The following is a 9,177-nucleotide window of genomic DNA, read 5'->3' as shown; positions in this document are numbered from 1 at the left end:
CATTCTCCTGCCTCAGCCTCCCAAGTAGCTGGGACTACAGGTGCCCGCCACCATGCCCGGCTAATTTTCTGTATTTTTAGTAGAGACGGGGTTTCACCGTGTTAGCCAGGATGGTCTCAATCTCCTAACCTAGTGATCTGCCAGCCTCAGCCTCCCAAAGTGCTGGGATTACAGGCGTGAGCAGACAGGCAACTTAACATATGTCATGGATAACATATGTTTGTGCTGTCATAAACAACACTTCTTTCTCCAGTGGCAAGAGGCAGATCTGGGTGGGATACTCTGGGCTGGGCTGGGCCGGGCCTAGCTTCTGGAAACACCCAGGGATCCGTTAAAGCATAGCCTAAGTCAGGGTCCTGGGGCCATTGAGAACTCTCCATGGTTAAGAAGCGGGAATTCCTAAGGGTAAGCCTGGCTGACTTAACATAATTCTTAAAGACTTTAAGATTTTGGGAAGGATAAATGAGCATGGGTTTCAACTTAAAGCCACAAGCTGCATCAGCCCCCCTAACAAGAGAGTCAATCTGTCCTTTAAAGTTTTGAAACCAGGCCTTGACTTCTCGTCTCTGGCTGTGAAACTCCTGGATGGCATGTTCTTCCAATATAAGGCTATTTCATCTGCGTTTAAAATCCCTTGTTTAGTGTAGCCACCTTCAACATTGAACTTAGCTAGATTTTTTGCATAACTTGCTGCAATCTCTCCATCAGTACGCGCAGCTTCACCTTGCACTGTTATGTTGTAGAGACAGCTTCTTTCCTTAAATCTCATGAACCAACCTTCTGCTTCCTTCAAACTTTTCTTCTGTAGCTTCCTCACCTCTCTAAGCCTTCATAGAATTGAAGAGAGTTAGAACCTTGCTCTGGTTTAGGCTTTGGCTTAAGGGAATGTTGTGGCTAGTTTGGTCTTCTATCCAAGTTACTAAAACTTTCTTCATACCAGCAATAAGATTGTTTTACTTTCTTATCATGAATGTGTTCATTGATGTCACATTTTTAATTTCCCTCAAGAACTTTTCCTTTGCATTCACCGCCTGACTGTTTGGTGCAAGAGGACTGGCTTTCAGACCATCTCAGCTTTGGACATGCCTTTCTCACTAAGCTTAATCATTTCTAGCTATTGATTTAAAGTGAGAAACTCTTCCTTTCACTTGAACACTTCCAGGACATTGTAGGGTGATTAATTGGCCTGATTTTAATATTGTTGTGTCCCAGAGAATAGGGAGGCTCAAGAAGAGGGAGAAAAACAGGGAACAGCTGGTTGGTGGAGCAGTCAGAACACACACAACATTTATCGATTAAGATCTCTGTCTTACACGGGCACGGATCACGGCGCCCCAAAACAATTGCAATAGTGACATCAAAGATCACTGATCACAGATCACCACAACAGATATAATAATAATGAAAAGCTGTGAAATATTATGAGAATTATCCAAATGTGGCACAGAGGTATCAAGTGAGCGTATGCTGTTGGAAAAACAGAGCCAGTAGACTAGGTGGACATAAGGCTACCACAAACCTTCAATTAGTAAAAACCACCATGTCTGCAAAACACAGGAAAGCAAAGCACAATAAAACAAAGTATGCCTGTACTTATGTGGTTGGTCTCAGTTGTATTATGGGGAATTATGGAAGGGCCTGTCCTACGGTTCAGACAGGCTGAAAAACAGGAGTGCAGAGGTCTATTTCCTGAGATCAAGCAGAGGGTATGAGAGTGGTCTCTGGAAGGTGGCAGGGATGATCACAGCAGCCCAACCCTGAAGGCTGTGACAGCACAGAGGAAGACAGAGACCTGGGGAGTGGAGGAGGAAGCAACAGTGAAACCCGGCACTGAGATGTCTCAGAATACTGAGAGAACAGTTGAGGCAGGGGGTGCCAGTTTTTAACATTTGGACAAGCAAAGGAGGAGAATACACAGTTTCATAACTTAGGCAATTACAAAATAAATAAATAAATGTCTCTATTTTGTAGTCATGCTGATGAGGCCTGAGACATATGGGTCAAAGACTTCTGTCTCTAACTGCCCCATCCCTCAGATTGCCAACAGCAATAGGCTTCAGGAAAAAGATTCAAATGACCTTAAGACAGGGTCAACAGAAGTTGTTATAGATGATTAAATGTATGTCTGAAATACTGATGTATGCCATTGTAGTAATTAACTTACCCTTAGGAATCCCCCTTTCTTAACCATGGAGAGTTCTCAATGGCCCCAGGACCCTGACTTAGGCTCTGCCTTAACAGATCCCCGGGTGTTTCCAGAAGCTAGGCCCAGCCCAGCCCAGAGTGTCCCACCCAGACCTGCCTCTTACCTGCTGGAGAAAGAAGTGTTGTTTGACATATCCATGAGCAGAGATCGGCCACCTGAAAGAATTAAAAAGACTTAAGAATCCATCACATGTAAAAAGATCATCGCACCATCTTCCTACACCTAATCACAATTGAGTGTACCTTTTCAGGTTAAATGGACAAACTCTCATCTTTTATTTTGTATATATGCATATACAAAAAATCAGAAAGTGGTATAGAAATTATATTTACTGAACATTAAGCACAACCCATTTATTTCTATTTAAATAGCACCAAAACCTCAGTAACATATAACGGGTTAACAATATAGATTTGAGTCATATTGAGTCTGACACTGAGTCAGACCTGGATTTATATCATGCTCTGCCACAGATACTCTGGTGTCTTTAAGCTAGTTACATATCCCCAAGCCTCAGTTGTCCCCAACTGCAAGATGGCCATGATGACAGACGAGAATAGATGACTCGGAGTGTGGCTGTAAGGACTAAATGATTTAACGCCTGTAAAACATTTAGAAAAATGCCTAGCACGTGGTAAGTGCTCATTAAATACAGCTATATTTAAATATTTCTAAAATATTGCCAAATCCAGATGCTAATGACTAGGGCATCCTAAAAGACAGATTTAGAAAAGAAATTGCTATCTATATTCTGGACAGTACAGTAATTGTGTTTTGACTTCATCATTTGCCACTTCCATCCAGCGCTTTTCTGGTAGCATGCTGGAAAATGAACCACAGCACACTAACACCCACGCCCCAGCAGCTCTCTAAATCAGTTGTTCTTAAATGAGTCAGCACACACCCAAGCATCTTGGTCACTCGTCGGATATACACAGGCTGCAGGTTCCCAAACAGACTTCAGCTGCTGCTCTGAGTAAACATTTTCTGGCAGCACACCAAGGGGGCGGGAGGGGACACAGGTATGCATCTTCTCAGGTTCTAGGTTCAGATTTCGTATTGAACACAAAATGAGCTGATGAGTTCAGGGTCACTGTTTCTACTAAAATAAGCCTACACAGCAAGGGTGTTGCACTAAACAGTTTGCCCAAGCTGCCTGGAGGAAGCATCTTCTGCCCACATTGCGCCTTGGTGTAACCAACATTCAGAGTCCCACAGTTTCATGACCACCAACTTCACACAAGTAGCTGAGCTATATGTAAAACTGTTTCTATCTGTTCCTACCTAGATTTTTCTCCTCGAGACATAACTCTTCTTTTCAAATTGTGAATGAAGATATCTGACGTGAGTGCTGGGAAAGTCATGCCAAAAGGCCTGGGTGGAAAATCAAAAGGTCACCATTATATTCTCTGGGTTCATGACATCTGAGGAAATAGGTACCTTATACCTTGATCTTCTTAGAAGTGAAATAAAAACAGCCCATCTACCTCACAGGGATCACAATTTCATAGTCCTTTGCAAAACTTAGGAAAAAAGGGTGTAAAGTATAAAATTTCAATTAATGGAATACTCAGGCAAGAAAATATCCTGGTTTATACATTTAAGTCTTTTTCTAGCCTTTTGTCAAAAGCTTTTCTAAAAATACAGTCACCCATTAACTAAGTACATTATGATGACAGTTTTTAGCTTTGAGGATTTGGAATCTTGAAATCAATCAAGCACATTAAATAGTACATGTCTTTTGATTTGTGTTCACTTACTATTTCAAAATGCAATTCTTAAAAAACCTCTGGTCAGTTGCTTTCCAGTTAGAGTTTATATTTCAGCTAAGAAACTTGTTGTTTCCCAGGAATGAAATTGAGCTCAATCTAGTTTTCCACGGGTGAATGTTATAGTAACAGGAATACCGCCATCCCTAGTTTCTAAGCAAGAGAACCAGGCATCTTAAAAAGTAGGGTCCCAGGCAGGACTATAAAGTAAACAATGATGAAATTAGCTTTAGAATACGTTTGGAAAATTTGGCTTACACTAATAAGGTGCTGTTTGAAAGGGATAAATGTTAAAGGCCTGCATTAAAATTTTTAAAAATAATCAATTATGCACATTTCAGATAGAAAGACCCTGGCTCGCCAAGGTTTAAAAAAATGTCAGAAGATCTTAGTTGACCACAAGCTGAAACTGAGCCACCGGCATATATAATATGCTTGCTAAAAGCAGCACTTTCCTAGCAGTTCCACTGTACTGCAACAGACTACCACATCTTAAAGAACACAGACAGATGAGATCTGTCTCTTCTTTCATTTCTTTACTCAGCCCACTGCTTTCTAAGTTCTGCCCCCACCCGTCACCACCAACAACTCTGAAACTGTGACTGCCAAAGGTCACCAGGGACCACAGGCTGGCAAATCGGTGGACTCATTTCTGGTCTAAGAACTTGCCATCTTTCAGCATCTCACATCATTGACTATACACTCTTCCTTTGGCTTCTCTGATGCCACTCTCTTGGTTCCCCTGACACCCTGGCTAGCTCTTTCCAGTCCCCTCTTATCTTCCTGACTCTCCATGTTACTGTAACTGAAGATCCAGTCCTTACCCCTCTTTGCTCACTCTCCGACACTATTTAGTGATCTTAACTGCTCCCATAACTTCAACTGCCACCTGCAGAAGAAACCCCAGATCTTTCAGTCTAGTCTGGACCCATCCCCTGAGCCCCAAACCTATTCTTCCCAACTGTGCTTGGATCTTCTCACTTCTCCTGATCTTGCTTCTCCTCTTCTGCCTGCTTTTATACAGTGCTTTTATATTGCCAGATAACACCACTATCCATCCAGTGGCCTAAGCCAGGAACCTCAGGACCTCTTCAATTCTCTCTATCCGTTAGCTGTTATACTGAATTAGTGACAAAAATTTGGCCTCCTTTGCTTATTTTCTATTCACCTCTTCTTCCCAATAGCTCCCCTCACATTATAATTTGTCTAAGAGCAGGAAGAACCCCTGGTTCTTGTCCTTGGGGGTCTAGAAAGATTATCTGTTAGGCTGTCGGCCTCAAAGCGTATCATCCAATGACTCTTCTTCTGAAAAAGTTCAGCTTTCTATATTCTACTATAAAAAAAATTAATAAAAAATTCTTTTTAAAGAACGTGAGACTGATGCTGATAGGAAGTGAAAATAACTTCTTTTCCTTGATGTTAAGGCATCTTGTAGGAATGAACCAATATTAAGAACTTTTTCTCAATAACAAAAGAAGAATGACTATTATTTATTCTTCCAACAAATATTCATTGACTCGTCATTGTGTGTTAGGTGTTCTTATAAGTGCAGGCTGCAGGCTGGCCAGGCTGAGGTAGGGTGGATAATGGATGATAAGCAACTAAAGAAATGAGAACAGAAGCAAAGTGTAACAGAGAGTGACTTGGACGCAGCATTAGATTGAGTCATCAGGCAAGGTCTTGCTGAAAGGATGCCATGTAAACTGAGACCTAAATGATTAAAAAAAAAGAGCGAGAGAAAACCATGGGAAGTCAGGAGGAAGAACATTCCATACCAGGAGAACTGTTTGTGGTAAGGCCCTAAGTCAGCTGTTTTAAAGGGATAAGTGTCAAAGACCTGCATTAAGTTTCTAAAAAGTAATCAATTACATACATTTAGGATAGAAAGACCTCAGTTTGCCTAGGTTTAAAAAATAAAAAATAAAAAAACTCAGAAGATCTTAGTTGACCACAAGCTAAAAATAAGTTGTGCCTGTTGAAAAAAATGAAAAATAGTCATGCATGATTAGTCCAGAGTGAGCAAGGGCTGCCCTTGGGTCACATACGTCTCATCTATTATCGACAAAGTTCAAAATAATCCTACAAGAAACAGTTCATTATTCCCACTTAAAAGCTAAGAAAATGAAAGTTAAGAGAGATTAGCTTCATATGATGAGGAAGAAAAACCAGATTTTTCTTTGGGCTTAGTTTATTCATCTATTTCTAGTTCCTTGCAGTGTAACATTAGGCTGTTTATTTGGGATCTTTCTTCTTTTTTAATGTAGATGTTTAATGCTTTAAACTTCCCTCTTGGAACTGTTTTTGCTGCATCCCATAAGTTTTGATATGTTGTGCTTCCATTTTTATTTGTCTCAAGATTTTAAAAAAATGTCTCTTTTAATTTATTTTTTGATCCATTGGTTATTTAGAAACATGTCGTTTAATTTCCACATAGTTGTAAATTTTCCAAAATTCCTCCTATTATTGATTTTTAGTTTTATACCATTGTTGTTAGAAAAAATACTTGATAAGATTTCAATCTTCTTAAATTTGTTAAGACTTGTTCTGTGGTCTAACATATGATCTATCCTGGGGAATGTTGAAGAGAATGTGTATTCTGCTGCTGTTGGATAAAATGTCCTGTATATGTCTGTTAGTTCCATTTGGTATGTCCAATGTTTCCTTATGGATATTCTGTCAAGATAACCTGTTCATTGTTGAAATCCCCTACTATTATTGTATTACAGTCAATCTCTTTCTTCAGGTCTATTAATATTTGCTTTATATATCTAGGAGCTCTGATATTAGGTACATATATATTTATAATTATTATATCTTCTTGATGAATTAATCCCCTTATCATTAGATAATGAAGTTCTTTGTCACATTTTACAGTTTTTGATTTAAAGTCTATTTTTTTCTGACATAACTATAGCTCTCCCTGCTCTCTTTTGGTTTCCATTTGCCTGGAATATTTTTGTTCATCCTTTCATTTTCAACATATGTGTGTCCTTTAAGGTGAAGTGAGTCTCTTGAAGGCAGCATATTGTTATATTTTCACCCATTCAGCCATTCTGTGTGTGTCTTTGGTTAGAGAATTTAGTCCATTTATATTCAAGGTAATTATTGATAGGTAAGGACTTACTCCTGTCATTTTGTTGTTTTCTGATTGCTTTGTAGATTCTTTGTTTCTTTCTTTTTCACTGACTGTCTTCCTTTCTGATTAGATAATTCTCTCTAGTATGCTTTCATTCCTTAAGTTTCATCTTTTGTTTATCTACTATACATTTTTGCTTTGTGGTTACCCTGAGGCTAACATAAAACATCTTATAGTTATAACAGGCTATTTTAAGCTAACAACTAAACTTTGACCACATTAAAAAGCTTAACACTATTACTCCACCACACTCCACATGTTTTGTTTTTTATGTCACAATTTACATCTTTTTATTGCATATCCCTTAACAAATTATTATAGCTATTATTATTTTTAATAGTTTCATCTCATCTTCATAGTATGAATATAAGTGGTCTATGCACCACCATTAGATTATTAAGAGTATTCTGAATTTCACTGCATCTTTATTTTACCAGTGAGTCTTATACTTTGATAAATTTTCATGCTAATAATTAGTCTTCTTCTCTTTCAGCTTGAAGAACTCCCTGTAGCATTTCTTGTAAGACAGGACTGGTGGTGATCAACTTCTTCAGCTGATGTAAGTCTGGGTAAGTCTTTCTTTCTCCTTCATTTCTGAATGACAGCTTTACCGGCAATATATTCTTAATTGACAGGTTTTACTTTTCCCTGGCAGCACATTGAATACATCATCCCATTTTCTCCTGCCCTGTAAGGTTTCTGCTGAGAAATCTGCTTCTAGCCTTATTGAAACTTCCTTATATGTTATTTTCTTCATTTCTCTAGCTGCTTACAGGATCCTCTCTTTGTCTTTGATTTTTTGTGGTTTTTTTTTTTTTTTGGAGGGGGAGGGGGTTGTTAGTTTCTCGGGTTTTTTTGTTTATTTTTCTTTTTGTTTCTTTTTTGTTTGTTTTGTTTTTTGAGACAGGGCTTAGCTCCGTCACCCAGGCTAGGGTGCAGTGGCATGATCTTGGCTCATCACAATCTCAACTTCCCAGGCTTAAGTGATCCTGCCATCTCAACCCCCTGAGTAGCTGGGACTACAGGTGCATGCCACCACACCTGGCTAATTTTTGTATTTTTGTATTTTTATTTTTTGTAAAGACAGGGTCTTGCCATGTTGCCCAGGTTGGTCTCGAACTCCTAGGCTCAAGCGATTTGCCTGCCTTGGCTTCCCAAAGTGCTGGGATTACAGGCATGAGCCACCACACCTGGCCTTCTTTGTCTTTTGATTTTTGACAGTTTGATTACATGTCTTGGTGTAGTCTAGTTTAGATTGAATGTGATCAGAAAACTTTGACTTTCCTGTAGTTGGATATTTATCTCTTTCCCTTGATTTGGACATTTTCTCCTATTATTCTTTAAATAAGCTTTCTGCTTTTTTGTCTTTCTGTTCTCCTTCTTGAACTCCTACAACTTGAATATTTGCCATTTTGATGCTTTCCCATAAATCTCGTATACTTTCTTCTTTCCTTGTTATTCTTTGTTCTTTTTCTTCTCTGATGGCATATTTTTAAATAACCTGTCTTCAACTTCACACTTTTCTTCTGCTTAAGACTTTTTTAAAATTTTTAATTTTAATTTGTGAGGGTATATAGTAGGTACATATATTTATGTGGTTCATGAGATGTTTTGGTACACGCAGGAAATGCATAATAATCATTTCATGGAAAATGAGGCATCCACCCCTTCAGGTATTTATCCTTTGTGTTACAATCTAACTATACTTTTTAGTTACTTTTAAATGCACAATTACATTATTTCTCACTATAGTCACCGTGTTATGCTATCACATACTAGGCCTAGTTTATTCTTTCTATTTTTTTGTACCCATTAACCATCCCCACTCCCCAACCCCAAATCCCCTACTGCCCTTCCAGCCTCTGGCAACTATCCTTCTACTCTCTATCTCCATGGGTTTAATTGTTTTGATTTTTAGATCCCACAAATAAGTGAGCACATCCAATGTTTGTCTTTCTGTGCTTGACTTATTTCACTTAGCATAATGACCTCCAGTTCCATCCATGTCATTTGCAAATGACAGGATCTCATACCTTTTATGGCTGAATAGTACTCCATTATGTATA

At 38.8% G+C, this 9,177-nt stretch overlaps 1 long non-coding RNA gene across 1 annotated transcript; it reads left to right on the top strand.

The window, feature by feature from the left end:
- The first annotated feature begins 247 nt into the window (after positions 1-247).
- On the top strand, positions 248-8,775 carry LOC105473418 (uncharacterized). Its single transcript, XR_982228.2, has 3 exons — positions 248-405; positions 7,605-7,680; positions 8,736-8,775. It is a non-coding gene; the product is annotated as an uncharacterized lncRNA (long non-coding RNA).
- Positions 8,776-9,177: the final 402 nt, after the last annotated feature.

The sequence above is a fragment of the Macaca nemestrina genome, chromosome 10 (assembly GCF_043159975.1).
Source record: "Macaca nemestrina isolate mMacNem1 chromosome 10, mMacNem.hap1, whole genome shotgun sequence".
In the NCBI taxonomy this organism is placed as follows: Eukaryota; Metazoa; Chordata; class Mammalia; order Primates; family Cercopithecidae; genus Macaca; species Macaca nemestrina.
This window is presented reverse-complemented; position numbering and strand designations above follow the sequence as displayed.